Here is a 21,199-nt window from a genome sequence, read left to right on the forward strand (position 1 = left end):
GAGGCTCCTCAATGTGATTACAATGCCCTCTGTGGAGGGGGAAGATGAGGTAGTGGCAGCTATGGACGCGGAGAAGGCCTTTGATCGGGTGGAGTGGGAGTATCTTTGGGAAGTGTTGCGGAGGTTTGGGTTCGAGGAGGGGTTCATCAGTTGGGTCAGACTGCTATATAGAGCCCCGGTGGAGAGTGTGGCTACGAATCGGCAGAGGTCGGAGTACTTTCGGCTCTACCGGGGGACGAGGCAGGGGTGCCCCCTGTCCCCCTTGTTGTTTGCACTGGCGATTGAGCCTCTGGGCATGGCACTAAGCGAGTCCAGGAAATGGAGGGGGGGGGGGGGGGGCACCGGGTGTCGTTCTATGCTGACCAACTGTTGCTGTATGTGGCAGATCCAGTGGAGGGGATGGCGGAGGTCATGCGGATCCTAAGGGGGTTTGGGGACTTTTTTGGGTATAAACTCAACGTAGGGAAGAGTGAGCTCTTTGTGGTGCACTCAGGGGACCAGGGAAGGGGGATAGACGAGTTACCGCTGAAGAGGGCGGAAAGGAGCTTTCGGTACCTGGGGATCCAAGTAGCTAGGAGTTGGGGGGCCCTGCACAAGCTTAATTTGACACGGTTGGAGGACGATTTTAAAAGATGGGATATGCTGCCACTCTCACTGGCGGGTAGGGTGCAGTCGGTAAAAATGACGGTCCTACCGAGGTTTCTCTTTGTGTTCTCGTGCCTTCCCATTTTGATCCCCAAGCCCTTTTTCAAATGGGTAAGCAGGAGCATCATGGGATGTGTGGGCGCGAATAAGACCCTGAGGATGAAGAGGGTGTTTCTGGAGCGTTGGCGCTGCCGAATCTGTGTGGCTATTATTGGGCAGCCAATGTGGCGATGATCCGTAAGTGGGTAATGGAGGGAGAGGGGGCGGCGTGGAAGAGGTTAGAGATGGCGTCCTGTGTGGGCATGAGCCTGAGGGTGCTGGTGACGGCACCGCTGCCGCTATCGCCGACAAGGTACACCACGAGTCCGGTGGTGGCGTCGACGCTGAAGATCTGGGGGCAGTGGAGACGACACAGGGGCGAGGTGGGAGCCCCGGTTTTGTCCCTGATTCGGGAGAACCATCGGTTCGCCCCGGGAAGGATGGATAGGGGGGTTTCGGAGCTGGCATCATGCAGGGATTAGAAGAATGGGGACCTGTTCATCGATGGGACGTTTGCAAGCCATGGGGCGCTGGAGGAGAAGTTTGGGCTACCCCCGGGAAACGCTTTCAGGTACATGCAAGCGAGGGCGTTTGTGAGGCGGCAGGTGAGGGAATTCCCGCTGCTTCCGGCACAGGGGATTCAGGACAGGGTGATTTCAGGTGTATGATTTGGAGAAGGCAAGGTTTTGGTGATTTATCAGGAGCTGCAGGAAGAGGAGGCGGCCTCGGTGGAGGAGTTAAAGGGCAAGTGGGAGGAGGAGCTTGTGGAGGAGATAGATGAGGGTCTGTTGGCTGATGCCCCGAGTAGGGTTAATTCTTCCTCCTCTTGCGCCTGGCTCAGCCTAATACAGTTCAAGGTTACTCACAGAGCGCATGTGACAGGGGCGAGGTTGAGTAGGTTCTTTGGAGTGGAGGACAGATGTGGGAGGTGCTCGGGGAGCCCGGCGAACCATGTCCATATGTTCTGGTCATGCCCGGCGCTGGATGGGTTTTGCGAGGACTATGTCCAAGGTGGTGAATGCCCGGGTCAAACCGAGCTGGGGATTAGGATTATTTGGGGTATCGGACGAGCCGGGAGTGCAGGAGGCGAAAGAGGCCAGTATTCTGGCCTTTGCGTCCCTGGTAGCCCGGCGGAGGATTTTGCTACTATGGAAGAATGCAAAGCCCCCTAGTGTGGAAGCTTGGATCAATGACATGGCAGGGTTCATCAAGCTGGAGAGGATAAAGTTTGCCTTGCGAGGGTCTGTGCAGGGGTTCCTCAGGCGGTAGCAACCGTTCCTAGACTATCTCGCGGAGCGTTAGGAGGTCAGCAGCAGCCAGGGGGGTCTTGGGGTGGTGTTTGGGTTAAGGTTGGGGGGGGGGGGGGGGTTCCTTATTTGTGCGTTTTACTGTTATATGGGGGGTCACTGTATATGGGGGAAATCCAATGTGTAATTTCTACTTGTGTTCTTGTTGCTTTCTTTTTGTTGGGGGGGGGGGGGGGGGTTTGTTGAAAATTTGTTGAAAAACTTGAATATATATTTTTTAAATGATGAGTAACCTGGGTGGGAGGGGTCTTTGATTTTGCTGCCTGCATTCCCAAGGCAGCGGGAGGTGTAGACAGAGTCGATAGATGGGAGGCGGGTTCATGTGATGGACTGGGCTGTTCACGACTCTCTGTAGTTTCTTATGGTCTTGGGCCAAGCAGCTGCCGTTTCAGGCATACCATACATAAAAGCAACACCAAATTCAAAATGAGAGTGGCTCTGAATTGAGAGGAAAGCTCAGATTAATGGGAAACTAGATTGGTATTCAAAAGATAAAGTGGAAGAGACAAGGCAAACATAGATTATTCCAGTGGCAGGTAAATGGAAAGACAACAGTTGGGATCTAAAGATAAGCACTGACACAAAGGTGAAGGTCAAGAGAAACTCTAATGCAAGGAGTAATTAGCAAGAACACAGAACAGATAATTTCACCACCAATGGCCGCATGGTATCAGGCAATTGTTTATATAACGTTCTAGTTATAACAAGATGTTTCTACGTACACGACTTGAAAACATGTATATATAGGCAGGACGGACAGGTCAGAAGGGAACAGACTGCATTGTTTGCCTCTTGCCAGCTAACTGGGGCACACAAGGTATTCACCCACCTGCTCAGTCACGGCATTGCAGGCGCACGAGGTAACCAGAAAGGGGGAAAAGCACAGCTTGCCCACTGAACAGGTAAAAAGCTAAAGTCATCACAGTCCCAGATGACCATAGGCTGCTTTCCTCTTTGAGGAGGAGAGCGGACTGGTGGTGGTTTAACCTGAGGATCACCACACCTCAGGCGAGGGGGCAAGGTTCAGAAGGTGGCGCCTTCATGAATAACCTCAACCGATACGGGAATTGAACCCACGGCCTCGCTCTGCATCACAAACCAGCTGCCCAGCCAACTCAGCTAAACTGGCTAACCTTGTCCGCTGACCAAGCTATATTTATACAGCACCTTTAACTCAATGAAACTTTGCGAGGGACTCTCAGGGGCATTAAAAAGCAGAACTAGACAACGAGCAACATAACATTTTAGGGGCAGGTAACCAATAGTTGGGCAAAGTCACTTTCAAAGAGGAAAGAGAGACGGAGGTGGAATTCCAGACTTAGGGTCCAGGCAACTAAAGCACAGCCACCTATAATACAGATGTATTATTGGCCGATAATACAGATGGTGGAATTTTTTGGCAATTCTGGCTGGCGGGATCTTTCTGTCCCGCCAACGGCAAGAGCGAGTATGAAATGAATGAAAATCGCTTATTGTCACAAGTAGGCTTCAAATGAAGTTACTGTGAAAAGCCCCTAGTCGCCACATTCCGGCGCCTGTTCAGGGAGGCTGGTACGGGAATTGAACCGTGCTGCTGGCCTGCCTTGGTCTGCTTTAAAAGCCAGCGATTTAGCTGTGCGCTATACCAGCCCCAGAGGTATAGAACGGCACGTCCCGTTGCCAACAGGAGGAAAAAGATCTCATTGTCAGCCAATAGCGGACCGCCTCTGTGAAACATGCCGCAGGGCGAGTGGAAAATCCCACCCTCAAGAGCCCAGAAGGGAGAAGTGTAGAGATATCAAAGGATTGTAGGGCTGGCTGGAGAAGATTAAAGTGACAAGGTGGGGCAATTGCATGGAGGGATTTGGAAACAAGGATGAGAATTTGAAAACTGGTTCCCTGTTAAGCAATGCAGCAATGTGGGTCAGCCAGCACAGGGATGATAGATGAACCCGACTTAGCAGGAGCAAAGACACGGGCAGAGTTTTGGATGACTAAGCTTATAAAGAGTGGAATATGGAAGGCTGGCCATGATCATACTGGAATCGTCAGGTAACAAATATGTGGATGATAGTTTTAACGGCAGCAGACTTGCGACCTTAGAAGAGCTGAGAGAGAGACTGGAACTACCGAACGGACAGGAACTCTGACATTTACAAGTCAAAACCTTTCTCCACAAGGAGACGACAAGGTACCCTTGTACTCCGAGTGACACAATGTTGGAGGAGCTACTGGACGTGGGCGGACAGTATGGAAAAAGGGAACTGCAGGGCATACACGGACGACTCTTAGAAAGGACAAGAGCAGGGCGGCATGTGGCGCAGTGGATAGCACTGGGACTGCAGCGCTGAGGACCCAGGTTCAAATCCCAGCGCTGGGTAATTGCCCGTGTGGAGTTGCACATTCTCCCCATGTTGGCGTGGGTTTCACCCCCACAACCCAAAGATGTGGAGATTAGGTGGATTGGCCACGCTAAATTGCTCCTTAATTGGGAAAAAAAATTTGGGTACTCTAAATTTTAAAACAAAAAAGGACAAGAGCACCACCGGATGGAGCAAGACAGAAGTGGAAGGATGAACTAGGGATGGACGTAGGGTGGGGACTCTGAAGCAAAGCACTGAGCAGGGCCAACTCCACCTCCTCCTGCGCAAGGCTTAGACTCATGCAGTTTAAAGTGGTGCACAGAGCATAACTTTTTAAAAATAAATTTAGTGTACCCAATTCTTTTTTTTTCCCCCCAATTAAGGGGCTATTTAGCGGCACCAATCCACCTATCCTGCACATCTTTGGGTTGTGGGGGCGAACCCCACGCAAATACGGCGAGAACGTGCAAAGTGACATGGACAGTGACCCAGAGCCGGGATCAAACCCGGGACCTCGGTGCCGTGAGGCAGCAGTGCTAACCACTGCGCCACCAAGCTGCCCTGGCACAGAGCATACCGAACCAGAACCCGAATGAGCAGGTACTTCCTGGAGGTGGAGGACAAGTGTGAATGGTGCCAGGCAGGCCATCAACCACACCCACATGTTCTGCTGTTCTGGGCATGCCCCAGACATTTAGGAACAACCAGGGCCACATCCAGCAATCAGGAATGGGGGACGGACGCAAGGGAAATAATCCATCTACAGCAGAGGAAAGGGCCGAAAACAGGGCCCGTAAATAGCAGGGGGGGGGGGGGGGGGGCAGCATGTGAATAATAACCGTTTCAATCATCTCTTGTACTGTGCACAAATGTAAAATTCAATAAAAATATTTATAAAGTCAAGAATTTCAATGGCAGATGAGATGAAGGAGGGGCAGAGCTGGACACTGTTACAGAGATTAAAGTAAACAGTCTTTCTAACAATGGAATGTGTAGTCAGAAACTAATTTAGGATCAATGGTGGTAAGTTTATGAACAGTCCGGTTCAGCCTCCGGTTACAGGAGAGATGGATGGAATTGGTGGCTACAACAGGTTAGACAATAGAAGACAATGGCTTTAGTCTTCAGAACATTTCATTTTCTTGTACTATCCACATACCCAATGATATCTTTTTTTTTAAATTTAGAGTACCCAATTAATTTTTTTTCCAATCAAGGGGCAATTTAGCGTGGCCAATCTACCTACCCTACACATTTTGCGTTGTGGGAATGAGACTCACACAGACAAGGTGAGAATGTGCAAACTCCACATGGTCAGTGACCCAGGGCCGGGTAGAACCTTGGTCCACAGCGCCGTGAGGCAGCAACGCTAACCACAGCGCCGTGAGGCAGCAACAAAGAACAAAGAAATGTACAGCACAGGAACAGGCCCTTCGGCCCTCCAGGCCCGTGCCGACCATGCTGCCCGACTAAGCTACAATCTTCTACACTTCCTGGGTCCGTATCCCTCTATTCCCATCCTATTCATGTATTTGTCAAGATGCCCCTTAAATGTCACTATCGTCCCTGCTTCCACCACCTCCTCCGGTAGCGAGTTCCAGGCACCCACTACCCTCTGCGTAAAAAACTTGCCTCGTACATCTACTCTAAACCTTGCCCCTCTCACCTTAAACCTATGCCCCCTAGTAATTGACCCCTCTACCCTGGGGAAAAGCCACTGACTATCCACTCTGTCTATGCCCCTTATAATTTTGTATACCTCTATCAGGTCTCCCCTCAACCTCCTTCGTTCCAGTGAGAACAAACCGAGTTTATTCAACCGCTCCTCAGTGGTAATTTCCCTACCACTGAAGTAAGGCTCACCGGCCTGTAGTTCCCGGGATTATCCTTGCTACCCTTCTTAAACAGAGGAACAACATTGGCTATTCTCCAGTCCTCCGGGACATCCCCCGAAGACAGCGAGGATCCAAAGATTTCCGTCAAGGCCTCAGCAATTTCCTCTCCAGCCTCCTTCAGTATTCTGGGGTAGATCCCATCAGGCCCTGGGGACTTATCTACCTTAATATTTTTTAAGACACCCAACACCTCTTTTTGGATCTCAATGTGACCCAGGCTATCTACACACCCTTCTCCAGACTCAACATCTACCAATTCCTTCTCTTTGGTGAATACTGATGCAAAGTATTCATTTAGTACCTCGCCCATTTCCTCTGGCTCCACACATAGATTCCCTTGCCTCTCCTTCAGTGGGCCAACCCTTTCCCTGGCTCCCCTTTTGCTTTTTATGTAGGTGTAAAAAGCCTTGGGATTTTCCTTAACCCTATTTGCCAATGACTTTTCGTGACCCCTTCTAGCCCTCCTGACTCCTTGCTTAAGTTCCTTCCTACTTTCCTTATATTCCACGCAGGCTTCGTCTGTTCCCAGCCTTTTAGCCCTGATAAATGCCTCCTTTTTCTTTTTGACGAGGCCTACAATACCTCTCATCATCCAAGGTTCCCGAAAATTGCCGTATTTATCCTTCTTCCTCACAGGAACATGCCGGTCCTGAATTCCTTTCAACTGCCACTTGAAAGCCTCCCACATGTCAGATATTGATTTGCCCTCAAACATCCGCCCCCAATCTATGTTCTTCAGTTCCCGCCTAATATTGTTATAATTAGCCTTCCCCCAATTTAGCACATTCATCCTAGGACCACTCTTATCCTTGTCCACCAGTACTTTAAAACTTACTGAATTGTGGTCACTATTACCGAAATCACAGCGCCGTGAGGCAGCAACGCCAATCAAAGCGCCGTGAGACAGCAATGCCAACCACAGCGCCGTGAGGCAGCAACGCCAACCACTGCGCCGTGAGGCAGCAATGCCAACCACAGCGCCGTGAGGCAGCAACGCCAACCACTGCGCCGTGAGACAGCAATGCCAACCACAGCGCCGTGAGGCAGCAACGCCAATCACAGCGCCGTGAGGCAGCAACGCCAACCACTGCGCCGTGAGACAGCAATGCCAACCACAGCGCCGTGAGGCAGCAACGCCAATCACAGCGCCGTGAGGCAGCAACGCTAACCACAGCGCCGTGAGGCAGCAACGCCAACCACTGCGCCGTGAGGCAGCAACGCCAACCACTGCGCCGTGAGACAGCAATGCCAACCACAGCGCCGTGAGGCAGCAACGCCAATCACAGCGCCGTGAGGCAGCAACGCTAACCACAGCGCCGTGAGGCAGCAACGCCAACCACTGCGCCGTGAGGCAGCAACGCCAACCACAGCGCCGTGAGACAGCACCGCCAATCACAGCGCCGTGAGACAGCACCGCCAATCACAGCGCCGTGAGACAGCAACGCCAACCACTGCGCCGTGAGGCAGCAACGCCAACCACTGCGCCGTGAGGCAGCAACGCCAACCACTGCGCCGTGAGGCAGCAACGCCAACCACTGCGCCGTGAGGCAGCAACGCCAACCACTGCGCCGTGAGGCAGCACCGCCAACCACTGCGCCGTGAGGCAGCACCGCCAACCACTGCGCCGTGAGGCAGCACCGCCAACCACTGCGCAGTGAGGCAGCAATGCCAAACACAGCGCCGTGAGACAGCACCGCCAACCAGTGCCGTGAGACAGCAACGCCAACCACTGCGCCGTGAGGCAGCAACGCCAACCACAGCGCCGTGAGGCAGCAACGCCAACCACAGCGCCGTGAGGCAGCAACGCCAACCACAGCGCCGTGAGGCAGCAACGCCAACCACAGCGCCGTGAGGCAGCAACGCCAACCACAGCGCCGTGAGGCAGCAACGCCAACCACAGCGCCGTGAGGCAGCAACGCCAACCACAGCGCCGTGAGGCAGCAACGCCAACCACAGCGCCGTGAGGCAGCAACGCCAACCACAGCGCCGTGAGGCAGCAACGCCAACCACAGCGCCGTGAGGCAGCAACGCCAACCACTGCGCCGTGAGGCAGCAACGCCAACCACTGCGCCGTGAGGCAGCAATGCCAACCACTGCGCCGTGAGGCAGCAGTGCCCAACACAGCGCCGTGAGGCAGCAATGCCAACCACAGCGCCGTGAGGCAGCAACGCCAACCACTGCGCCGTGAGGCAGCAACGCCAACCACTGCGCCGTGAGGCAGCAACGCCCAACACAGCGCCGTGAGGCAGCAACGCCAACCACTGCGCGTGAGGCTGCAACGCTAACCGCAGCGGCAACCACAGCGCCGCGAGGCAGCAGTGCCGTGAGGCAGCAGCGCCTAACACAGCGCCGTGAGGCAGCAGCGGTAACCACAGCGCCGTGAGGCAGCAATGCCAACCACAGCGCCGTGAGACAGCAGCGCCAACCAGTGCCGTGAGGCAGCAACGCCAACCACTGCGCCGTGAGGCAGCAACGCCAACCACTGCGCCGTGAGGCAGCAACGCCAACCACTGCGCCGTGAGGCAGCAACGCCAACCACTGCGCCGTGAGGCAGCAACGCCAACCACTGCGCCGTGAGGCAGCAACGCCAACCACTGCGCCGTGAGGCAGCAACGCCAACCACTGCGCCGTGAGGCAGCAACGCCAACCACTGCGCCGTGAGGCAGCAACGCCAACCACTGCGCCGTGAGGCAGCAACGCCAACCACTGCGCCGTGAGGCAGCAACGCCAACCACTGCGCCGTGAGGCAGCAACGCCAACCACTGCGCCGTGAGGCAGCAACGCCAACCACTGCGCCGTGAGGCAGCAACGCCAACCACTGCGCCGTGAGGCAGCAACGCCAACCACTGCGCCGTGAGGCAGCAACGCCAACCACTGCGCCGTGAGGCAGCAACGCCAACCACTGCGCCGTGAGGCAGCAACGCCAACCACTGCGCCGTGAGGCAGCACCGCCAACCACTGCGCCGTGAGGCAGCACCGCCAACCACTGCGCCGTGAGGCAGCACCGCCAACCACTGCGCAGTGAGGCAGCAATGCCAAACACAGCGCCGTGAGACAGCACCGCCAACCAGTGCCGTGAGACAGCAACGCCAACCACTGCGCCGTGAGGCAGCAACGCCAACCACAGCGCCGTGAGGCAGCAGTGCCGTGAGGCAGCAGCGCCTAACACAGCGCCGTGAGGCAGCAGTGCCGTGAGGCAGCAGCGCCTAACACAGCGCCGTGAGGCAGCAGCGCCTAACACAGCGCCGTGAGGCAGCAGCGGTAACCACAGCGCCGTGAGGCAGCAATGCCGTGAGGCAGCAGCGCCTAACACAGCGCCGTGAGGCAGCAGCGGTAACCACAGCGCCGTGAGGCAGCAATGCCAACCACAGCGCCGTGAGACAGCAGCGCCAACCAGTGCCGTGAGGCAGCAACGCCAACCACTGCGCCGTGAGGCAGCAACGCCAACCACTGCGCCGTGAGGCAGCAACGCCAACCACTGCGCCGTGAGGCAGCAACGCCAACCACTGCGCCGTGAGGCAGCAACGCCAACCACTGCGCCGTGAGGCAGCAACGCCAACCACTGCGCCGTGAGGCAGCAACGCCAACCACTGCGCCGTGAGGCAGCAACGCCAACCACTGCGCCGTGAGGCAGCAACGCCAACCACTGCGCCGTGAGGCAGCAACGCCAACCACTGCGCCGTGAGGCAGCAACGCCAACCACTGCGCCGTGAGGCAGCAACGCCAACCACTGCGCCGTGAGGCAGCAACGCCAACCACTGCGCCGTGAGGCAGCAACGCCAACCACTGCGCCGTGAGGCAGCAACGCCAACCACTGCGCCGTGAGGCAGCAACGCCAACCACTGCGCCGTGAGGCAGCAACGCCAACCACTGCGCCGTGAGGCAGCAACGCCAACCACTGCGCCGTGAGGCAGCAACGCCAACCACTGCGCCGTGAGGCAGCAACGCCAACCACTGCGCCGTGAGGCAGCAACGCCAACCACTGCGCCGTGAGGCAGCAACGCCAACCACTGCGCCGTGAGGCAGCAACGCCAACCACTGCGCCGTGAGGCAGCACCGCCAACCACTGCGCCGTGAGGCAGCACCGCCAACCACTGCGCCGTGAGGCAGCACCGCCAACCACTGCGCAGTGAGGCAGCAATGCCAAACACAGCGCCGTGAGACAGCACCGCCAACCAGTGCCGTGAGACAGCAACGCCAACCACTGCGCCGTGAGGCAGCAACGCCAACCACAGCGCCGTGAGGCAGCAACGCCAACCACAGCGCCGTGAGGCAGCAACGCCAACCACAGCGCCGTGAGGCAGCAACGCCAACCACAGCGCCGTGAGGCAGCAACGCCAACCACAGCGCCGCGAGGCAGCAACGCCAACCACAGCGCCGTGAGGCAGCAACGCCAACCACTGCGCCGTGAGGCAGCAACGCCAACCACTGCGCCGTGAGGCAGCAACGCCAACCACTGCGCCGTGAGGCAGCAGTGCCCAACACAGCGCCGTGAGACAGCAACGCCAACCACTGCGCCGTGAGGCAGCAACGCCAACCACTGCGCCGTGAGGCAGCAACGCCCAACACAGCGCCGTGAGGCAGCAACGCCAACCACTGCGCCGTGAGGCTGCAACGCTAACCGCAGCGGCAACCACAGCGCCGCGAGGCAGCAGTGCCGTGAGGCAGCAGCGCCTAACACAGCGCCGTGAGGCAGCAGCGGTAACCACAGCGCCGTGAGGCAGCAATGCCAACCAGTGCCGTGAGGCAGCAATGCCAACCACTGCGCCGTGAGGCAGCAACGCCAACCACTGCGCCGTGAGGCAGCAACGCCAACCACTGCGCCGTGAGGCAGCAACGCCAACCACTGCGCCGTGAGGCAGCAACGCCAACCACTGCGCCGTGAGGCAGCAACGCCAACCACTGCGCCGTGAGGCAGCAACGCCAACCACTGCGCCGTGAGGCAGCAACGTCAACCACTGCGCCGTGAGGCAGCAACGCCAACCACTGCGCCGTGAGGCAGCAACGCCAACCACTGCGCCGTGAGGCAGCAACGCCAACCACTGCGCCGTGAGGCAGCAACGCCAACCACTGCGCCGTGAGGCAGCAACGCCAACCACTGCGCCGTGAGGCAGCAACGCCAACCACTGCGCCGTGAGGCAGCAACGCCAACCACTGCGCCGTGAGGCAGCAACGCCAACCACTGCGCCGTGAGGCAGCAACGCCAACCACTGCGCCGTGAGGCAGCAACGCCAACCACTGCGCCGTGAGGCAGCAACGCCAACCACTGCGCCGTGAGGCAGCAACGCCAACCACTGCGCCGTGAGGCAGCAACGCCAACCACTGCGCCGTGAGGCAGCAACGCCAACCACTGCGCCGTGAGGCAGCAACGCCAACCACTGCGCCGTGAGGCAGCAACGCCAACCACTGCGCCGTGAGGCAGCAACGCCAACCACTGCGCCGTGAGGCAGCAACGCCAACCACTGCGCCGTGAGGCAGCAACGCCAACCACTGCGCCGTGAGGCAGCAACGCCAACCACTGCGCCGTGAGGCAGCAACGCCAACCACTGCGCCGTGAGGCAGCAACGCCAACCACTGCGCCGTGAGGCAGCAACGCCAACCACTGCGCCGTGAGGCAGCAACGCCAACCACTGCGCCGTGAGGCAGCAACGCCAACCACTGCGCCGTGAGGCAGCAACGCCAACCACTGCGCCGTGAGGCAGCAACGCCAACCACTGCGCCGTGAGGCAGCAACGCCAACCACTGCGCCGTGAGGCAGCAACGCCAACCACTGCGCCGTGAGGCAGCAACGCCAACCACTGCGCCGTGAGGCAGCAACGCCAACCACTGCGCCGTGAGGCAGCAACGCCAACCACTGCGCCGTGAGGCAGCAACGCCAACCACTGCGCCGTGAGGCAGCAACGCCAACCACTGCGCCGTGAGGCAGCAACGCCAACCACTGCGCCGTGAGGCAGCAACGCCAACCACTGCGCCGTGAGGCTGCAACGCCAACCACTGCGCCGTGAGGCAGCAACGCCAACCACTGCGCCGTGAGGCAGCAACGCCAACCACTGCGCCGTGAGGCTGCAACGCTAACCGCAGCGGCAACCACAGCGCCGCGAGGCAGCAGTGCCGTGAGGCAGCAGCGCCTACCACAGCGCCGTGAGGCAGCAGCGGTAACCACAGCGCCATGAGACAGCAGCGCTAACCACAACACCGTGAGACAGCAGCGCTAACCACAACAGTGAGACAGCAGCGCCATGAGGCAGCAACGCCAACCACAGCGCCGTGAGGCACCAGCACCGTGAGGCACCAGCGCCAACCACTGCGCCACCCTCCCTTGATTTCTTTAACATCTAGGAATATATCCTCCGTTCTAAACACACTTGGTGACTGAGCTTCCACTGTCCTCTGGGGTAGAGAACTCCAAATACTCACCACCCACCAAGGGAAGAAATTCCTCCTCACTTCAGGGTGAATGGCCTACCCCTTATTCTTAGACCGAGTGTCTGGTTCTACAGCTCCCCACCTTCCGCCATCGAGCCAGTAAGAATTTTCACGTTTCAATGTTCTAAACATGAGATATACAGGCCCAGTTTCCCCAATCTCTGTTCTTAAGACAATCCAGGGATCAGCCCGGTGCCCTTATTACCCCCCTTCTTTGACAAGTATATCCTTCCTTAGGTACAGAGACCAAAATTGTACAAATTAAGATGAGACAACACAAACAGAAAGACACCAACTTAATATCAAACCTGAACTCCAATTTGTTTTCTCTGACAATTGTTACTGCCCATGTGGGGTGGACTCAGACACTCAGACACTCAGACACTCAGACACTCAGACACTCAGACACTCAGACACTCAGACACTCAGACACTCAGACACTCAGACACTCAGACACTCAGACACTCAGACACTCAGACACTCAGACACTCAGACACTCAGACACTCAGACACTCAGACACTCAGACACTCAGACACTCAGACACTCAGACACTCAGACACTCAGACACTCAGACACTCAGACACTCAGACACTCAGACACTCAGACACTCAGACACTCAGACACTCAGACACTCAGACACTCAGACACTCAGACACTCAGACACTCAGACACTCAGACACTCAGACACTCAGACACTCAGACACTCAGACACTCAGACACTCAGACACTCAGACACTCAGACACTCAGACACTCAGACACTCAGACACTCAGACACTCAGACACTCAGACACTCAGACACTCAGACACTCAGACACTCAGACACTCAGACACTCAGACACTCAGACACTCAGACACTCAGACACTCAGACACTCAGACACTCAGACACTCAGACACTCAGACACTCAGACACTCAGACACTCAGACACTCAGACACTCAGACACTCAGACACTCAGACACTCAGGTTTTCTATTTCATGAGTGATTTTAGTTGACAAAGTGGAAGATAAACACTGATGCAGGTGGCAACATCATCTCAGTGTGGTTGGTTCCATGTCCCTCCTCATATGAATAATTCACCTCAAGTATCTGCTTGGCTCAGGGGCCAAAACGCGACGCATTGAATTTCCACTGAGGATTTGAGCACACAATTTATGCAAACAATCCAATAAGAGTGCTGCATTGTCTGACTCTCCAGCTTTCAGAGATGTCAAAAGGAGGCCTTGTCCGATTGTTCAGGTGGATAGCACTACACTACACTACCTGAAAAGGCAGATCACCCACATCCTGGCCAACACCAGAAAAACAAGTCCATTTATCTTGCTGCATCAATCAGACCAGAAAGTCAACATACTTTTTATGAATGGGAACTTATGGTTTTCGAGTATGTAACTGATAGGATAGATAAAAGAGAACTCGTAGATTTAGGATACTGGGATCCCAAAAGGCATTAGATAAGATTCCACAGCAACGGTTAACATGCAAGGTTAGGGCTCATGGAACTGGTCGATTAACAAGGATAGAGGGTTGATTAATGGATATTGGGGGTAAACAGAGCATTTCCAAGAGGCAGGCTGAGAGTAATGGAGTGCCACAAGGATTAGCAATGGGGTCTCAACTATTTATAATGTAGATTAATGACTTGGAATAAGACATGAGTATTGTTTCGAAGTTTGCTGACAATGCAATGCTAGGTGGGATTGGATTGGATTTGTTTATTGTCACGTGTACCGAGGTACAGTGAAAAGTATTTTTCTGCGAGCAGCTCAACAGATCATTAGTACATGAGAAGAAAAGGGAATAAAAGAAAATACATAATAGGGCCACACAAGATATACAATGTATAAAAGAGAGGTTAGTAATGTCAGTTTTAGAATTAATTTTTAAAAGATTAGAACGAGTACAAGTTGAGTAAAAAGTGGATGTGTTGGGGAGAGCTCACAGGGTGTCGCCTCGCTCCGGCGTCATCTTGGTTTCACCAATGCAAGCTGTGAGGACAACAGAGAGACTAAGCGAGTGGGTAATAAATGGCAGAGTGTAATACGGGGTGTAAAGTTATTCATTTTGGTAGGAAGAATAGAAAAGCAATTTTATTTTTAAAAAGCCATGAAATGTGTCTGGACATTGACGGTCCAAAAGACCCGAATGTATAGCACTCATCCCAAAGAACACAAACTTAGCATGCAGGTACAGCAAACTCATCAGGAAGACAAATAGTATGTTGGCCTTTATTGCAAGGGGATGATTGGAGTACAGATATAAAGAAGTCTTGCTGGAGTTGTACAGGGCTTTGGTGAGAACACATGGGAAATATGGTGTGACATTTTGGTCTTCACATTTAAGGAAGAATATACTTGCATTATAGACGGCACAGCGAAGGTTAACTAAATTGGTCCTTGAGATGAGAAGCTGAGTAAATTGGGTCTACATCAGAAACTAGGAGTCGGCCATTTCACCCTTATTGCCTGGACTGAAAGAGAAGGGCAGGCGATCTCATTGAAAAATACACGGTTCTGAAGGAGTTTGACAGGTTAGATGCTGAGAGGTTGTTTTTTTCCTGGCTGGGGAATCGAGAACAAGTCTCGTTAAGAGGCCGATCCTTTAGGACTGAGGGGAGGATAAATTTCTTCAAAGGATTTCTTCTGGATAGACACATGAACAGACGGAATGCAGAAGGATATAGGTGGTTGGTTTGATAGGATACATGATCGGAGCAGGTTTGGAAGGCCGAAGGACCTGTTCCTGTGCGGTCTTATTTTTGATTGTGAATTTTTGGAATTCTCCACCAATGCTCCATTGGATTAGCCATTGTTGAATATATTTAAGGCTGGGAAAGACAGATTTTTGGTCTCAAGGAATCAAAGATGTGGGGAGATGTGAAAATGCAGGTGAATTACACATCAATCATGATCATACTGAATGGCGCAGCAAGCTTTATGGGCAGTCGGGTCCTCTCTTGCTCCTATTCCTTCGTGGTGTATTTAATTGGACAGTTTTAACAAATCTTTGCTGAGAGCTTAATGAATTAAAAGTAGACTGATGTACCATGCATGTCGAGCTGCACAGAAATGAAACACACTCGAAATTGTGTTATTGAAGCGTGATGAAAACAGTGAAATGCTGACATCTGAGAACACAAGGACCTCAAATATTTCCACAATAAAACACCTGGAATTGAGAGTTCAAACTCCCCAAAGAAAATAGCCAATACTTCTGGTGCGATTCTCTGATCGTGGGTCAGAGTGTCCGCGCCACCGTGAACGCCATCGCGTTTCACGACGGTGCGAAACGGGCACAAGATATTGGGGGCCAGCATGCCATTGGAGCGGTTCATGCTGCTTCTGCCTCACTTCCTGGCACGCACTGGGGGCGGCGCCAACCCCGCACATGCGCGGTGGCTTTACCGAACACGCCGGCCCCGACTCAACATGGCACAGGGGTTCTGGGGCCGGACAACAAGTAGGCCCCGGGTGGGAGAGGCCGATCGGTGGGCCCCGATCGTGGGCCAGACCCCATCGGAGGTCAGAGTTGGCCACTGATTAACCATTAAATTTTATTTTACAATTCATTCTCAGGGTGTGAGCATTGCTGCAAAGACAACCTTTATTACCCATCCCGGTGTCTGCGTGGGTTTCCTCCCACAGGTCCTGAAAGACGTGTTGTTAGGTGAATTGGACATTCTGAATTCGCCCTGTGTACCCGAACAGGCGCCGGAATGTGGAGAGTAGGGGATTTTCATAGTAACGTCATTACAGTGTTAATGTAAGCCTACTTGTGACACTAATAAAGATTATCTGCATATTATAGTTGCCTAGAAAAAGCAGTGGTGGGCCTTCTCGAACCCCAGACACGACAGTGAGCCCATCTCAGAGAACACTTACGAATGAAGGGCATTGGTGTGGAACTGGACTTGCACAGGTTTAGGCCAGGTTAGACTGGAAAGTTTTCTTCCCTCAAGGATATTAGTGAACCAGTTAGGCTCTTAAACATAATCTGGCATCTTGCACCTTCATGGTTTTAAACCAAGGCCCCAACTGCTCTCTTAAGGGAGATGCAAAAGAGCCCACGGCATTATTTCAAAGAACAAGTGAGTAATCCTCAGTCCTGACCAATATTGATCTCTCAACCAACATCACTAAAATGGTGATTACCACATTGTTGTTTGTGGGAGCTTGCTGTGTAAATTGGCTCTATCTTTCGGTACTTCTCAACAGTGCTTATGCTTCAAATGTACTTCATTGACTGTAAAGCAGTTTGGAATGTCCCGAGTTCACCACAGACGCTACAGAAATGCAAGTGTGTGTGTTTGGGGTTTAGGATTTAAATTTTAACTGCCACAGTGGGGCTTGAGCTCTCATTCTCTGGATTATTCCAGATTTCTGGGTTACTATCGCAGAACGAAGGAATAGAGGTTCTGTTCACTGAACAAAGGAATAGAGGGTCCCTTCCCTGAACGAAGGAATAGAGGGTCCCTTCCCTGAACGAAGGAATAGAGGGTTCCTTCCCTGAACAAAGGAATAGAGGGTTCCTTCCCTGAACAAAGGAATAGAGGGTTCCTTCCCTGAACAAAGGAATAGAGGGTCCCTTCCCTGAACAAAGGAATAGAGGGTCCGTTCCCTGAACGAAGGAATAGAGGGTCCGTTCCCTGAACAAAGGAATAGAGGGTCCGTTCCCTGAACAAAGGAATAGAGGGTCCGTTCCCTGAACAAAGGAATAGAGGGTCCGTTCCCTGAACAAAGGAATAGAGGGTCCGTTCCCTGAACAAAGGAATAGAGGGTCCGTTCCCTGAACAAAGGAATAGAGGGTCCGTTCCCTGAACAAAGGAATAGAGGTTCCGTTCCCTGAACAAAGGAATAGAGGGTCCGTTCCCTGAACAAAGGAATAGAGGGTCCGTTCCCTGAACAAAGGAATAGAGGTTCTGTTCACTGAACAAAGGAATAGAGGGTCCGTTCCCTGAACAAAGGAATAGAGGTTCTGTTCACTGAACAAAGGAATAGAAGTTCCGTTCCCTGAACAAAGGAATAGAGGTTCTGTTCACTGAACAAAGGAATAGAGGGTCCGTTCCCTGAACAAAGGAATAGAGGGTCCGTTCCCTGAACAAAGGAATAGAGGGTCCGTTCCCTGAACAAAGGAATAGAGGGTCCGTTCCCTGAACAAAGGAATAGAGGGTCCGTTCCCTGAACAAAGGAATAGAAGTTCCGTTCCCTGAACAAAGGAATAGAGGGTCCGTTCCCTGAACAAAGGAATAGAGGGTCCGTTCCCTGAACAAAGGAATAGAGGGTCCGTTCCCTGAACAAAGGAATAGAGGGTCCGTTCCCTGAACAAAGGAATAGAGGGTCCGTTCCCTGAACAAAGGAATAGAGGGTCCGTTCCCTGAACAAAGGAATAGAGGTTCTGTTCACTGAACAAAGGAATAGAGGGTCCGTTCCCTGAACAAAGGAATAGAGGTTCCGTTCCCTGAACAAAGGAATAGAGGGTCCGTTCCCTGAACAAAGGAATAGAGGGTCCGTTCCCTGAACAAAGGAATAGAGGGTCCGTTCCCTGAACAAAGGAATAGAGGGTCCATTCCCTGAACAAATAGAGGGTCCGTTCCCTGAACAAAGGAATAGAGGGTCCGTTCCCTGAACAAAGGAATAGAGGGTCCGTTCCCTGAACAAAGGAATAGAGGGTCCGTTCCCTGAACAAAGGAATAGAGGGTCCGTTCCCTGAACAAAGGAATAGAGGGTCCGTTCCCTGAACAAAGGAATAGAGGGTCCATTCCCTGAACAAATAGAGGGTCCGTTCCCTGAACAAAGGAATAGAGGGTCCGTTCCCTGAACAAAGGAATAGAGGGTCCGTTCCCTGAACAAAGGAATAGAGGGTCCGTTCCCTGAACAAAGGAATAGAGGTTCCGTTCCCTGAACAAAGGAATAGAGGGTCCGTTCCCTGAACAAAGGAATAGAGGGTCCGTTCCCTGAACAAAGGAATAGAGGGTCCGTTCCCTGAACAAAGGAATAGAGGGTCCGTTCCCTGAACAAAGGAATAGAGGGTCCGTTCCCTGAACAAAGGAATAGAGGGTCCGTTCCCTGAACAAAGGAATAGAGGTTCCGTTCCCTGAACAAAGGAATAGAGGGTCCGTTCCCTGAACAAAGGAATAGAGGGTCCGTTCCCTGAACGAAGGAATATAGGGTCCGTTCCCTGAACAAAGGAATAGAGGGTCCCTTCCCTGAACGAAGGAATAGAGGGTCCCTTCTCTGAAGGGCAGCAGTTATCCCATATGCTTTTGCCAAAACTCCCACAGCTATCTGAATAATTTGCTTCTTGGATATTGTGGCTTGAACTCATGACCTTTGGGAGTTTTTTTATAAACAGTACGCAGGGACTGTGTCAACTTGGATCTTTCAACTCAAAATTGCAGGCTGTTTAATGGACAGTCATGGAAAAAGGGCTGGAATTCTAAATATCAAACAGAAAGTAGTAGAACCCCTTCAGCAGGTCAGATGGCACCCAGGAAGAGAGAGGTGATTGACCGGACAAAGTAACATTATGTTCCTCTCTCCATGGCTGCTGTCTTGAGTGTTTCCAGCATTTTCTGTTCATCACGGACCAACTTGTATAGTCTTTATCTCGAAATAACCTTAAATCTCCAAATTGTGCTGCGTTACAGTTCAAATATTTGCAATGTACAGGACCCCTCATCTTAAAATGTTTCAAAATGCTTTCCCAATTACCTTTCTAATAAAATAGAGGTTTCTGTCCTGTATCCTAGCAACTGTTGGGGTCTGGGATTGTAATAAAATATTCCAATTCTACAATTTCAACACAAACAGGACTTTAAAGTAGGGACGGCTGAAATAAATATTTTGTGCAACAATTGTTCGGAAATCCAGAGATTCGCCGGCATTGTCCATCTGAGTTTTCGTCCAGCTGACTGCAGTGACATTAGAATTTCATTAATTCATCTCCTAAACCAAACACTGCTGGAGCCTGATAAAAGCACCAGCTTCCCATAATCCTGATATACACAACTCGTGTTGAAAGGTGGATCAGCTGCTGAAATAAGCGGTAGCTTCTACTTTTCCCTCCGCTTCAATGAATAAATAAGTTCCACTCCCAAGCTTCGAAATTCACAGTCAACCCTGGTTACTCAAATATGGCACTGGTTCCCGAATCTTCATCTATAACGTACGATTTAAATACTCCGAAATGTGGGTGAACTGTCTCCATGGTAACAGCATTCACATGCAGCCAATGAGCTTTTACAGCCTGCAGAGATCATTTGTTTTTCAGCTTGGGGAGAGTAGGTCATTGCTGGGTGGAGCCAAGGAATGTAGAGGTGTTGGAGAAGCTTTGGGTGAGAGAAGAAGTGAATTCTGATCTGCCTGACAATTCTCTCACAGTAGCATAGTTGTAAAAGAATAATAATCAGTGAAGTAGTGAATTTTTCTCTGGGAACAAGGAAGCTGAAACCTGCCAGGTGAACCAGCTTTTTGAAGACATTCAACCAGTCTGAAGGGGTTCTAACCGGAGCCAAATCTCTTTTATACAGCAAGTATTACTCTCGGCTATGCTAATTTGAAGGTGGATTGAGAGCCGTATGTTTCTTTTCTTGTTATTAATGGGAAACTAAGTAGTGTTAAGGGGTAATTGAAAACTTCACACCCAAAAAGAACAGTTAAGAAAATTAATATTGTATTCTGTGATTCATAATAAAGTTTTGTTTTAGAAATACAAAAGCCCTATTCCTTTGTACAATCATTCCTGGAGCGAATCATTCTCTCCGCACTCTTAAAATAAACTAAAATATTGGGGTTTCGGTCCAGTGTCCGAGCCAAAGTTGAGTCTGGTCTGGGGCTATAATACCGGCTAAATAACACCCCTGTTTCAAAGTTCCCATCCTGGTTTTCAAATTCTTTCATGGCTTCACCCCTACCCAGAATCACCACCAGACATAGTCCTGCAAGATATGTGCACGCCTCAATTTCTGTCCTTAAACATCCCTGGTTTTAGTAATGCATCATCTGCAATTCCTCAGATACTGAAGCAATCTGTGTCCACATGCAGCAACATTCAGGCTTGGGCTGACAGTGACAAGTATCCTTCGTGCCCTTCGTGCCAGACAAATACCATTCCAATGCCAGAGAATGATGGAACCTTTCTTCCCCAAAGTTTCAAAATACTGGACTCTGCGTCTTCCTTCCCCTTCAACACCATAGCCAGCATTCTGAATTTTGATGCTGGCTCTATGTCTCTCACACATCTTTCTCCCAAGAACAACAGTACATCTTAAAACATTCTCTTCCTGGTACACCTTTTAAATTAAAAAATTCCATGGTGCCATCAGCATACATTCACTTCCTCTGGGAGATTAACTGATATAACATAGATGTGTTTTTGCAGCTCAATTTCGACCTGCCATCTGATGGGAGCAGCACTGGATGGGCATGTACAGGATAACTGCAACAGCATGAAGTATAGCTCAACTCTCCCAACAATCAGTAAAATCCCTCTAACTGTGGTGTCTTGATTTTCTTCGATTACAGTTTTGTATAGCTGTGGGCTCATA

General features: G+C 52.3%; 1 protein-coding gene across 3 annotated transcripts in view; it reads right to left on the reverse strand.

Moving 5' to 3' along the window:
• LOC140392177 (F-box/WD repeat-containing protein 7-like) overlaps positions 1 to 21,199 on the reverse strand; it is a 321,680-nt gene that overhangs the window by 238,068 nt on the left and 62,413 nt on the right. The gene's annotated exons all lie outside the window — the stretch shown is intronic.

The sequence above is a fragment of the Scyliorhinus torazame genome, chromosome 15 (assembly GCF_047496885.1).
Source record: "Scyliorhinus torazame isolate Kashiwa2021f chromosome 15, sScyTor2.1, whole genome shotgun sequence".
Classification (NCBI taxonomy): Eukaryota; Metazoa; Chordata; class Chondrichthyes; order Carcharhiniformes; family Scyliorhinidae; genus Scyliorhinus; species Scyliorhinus torazame.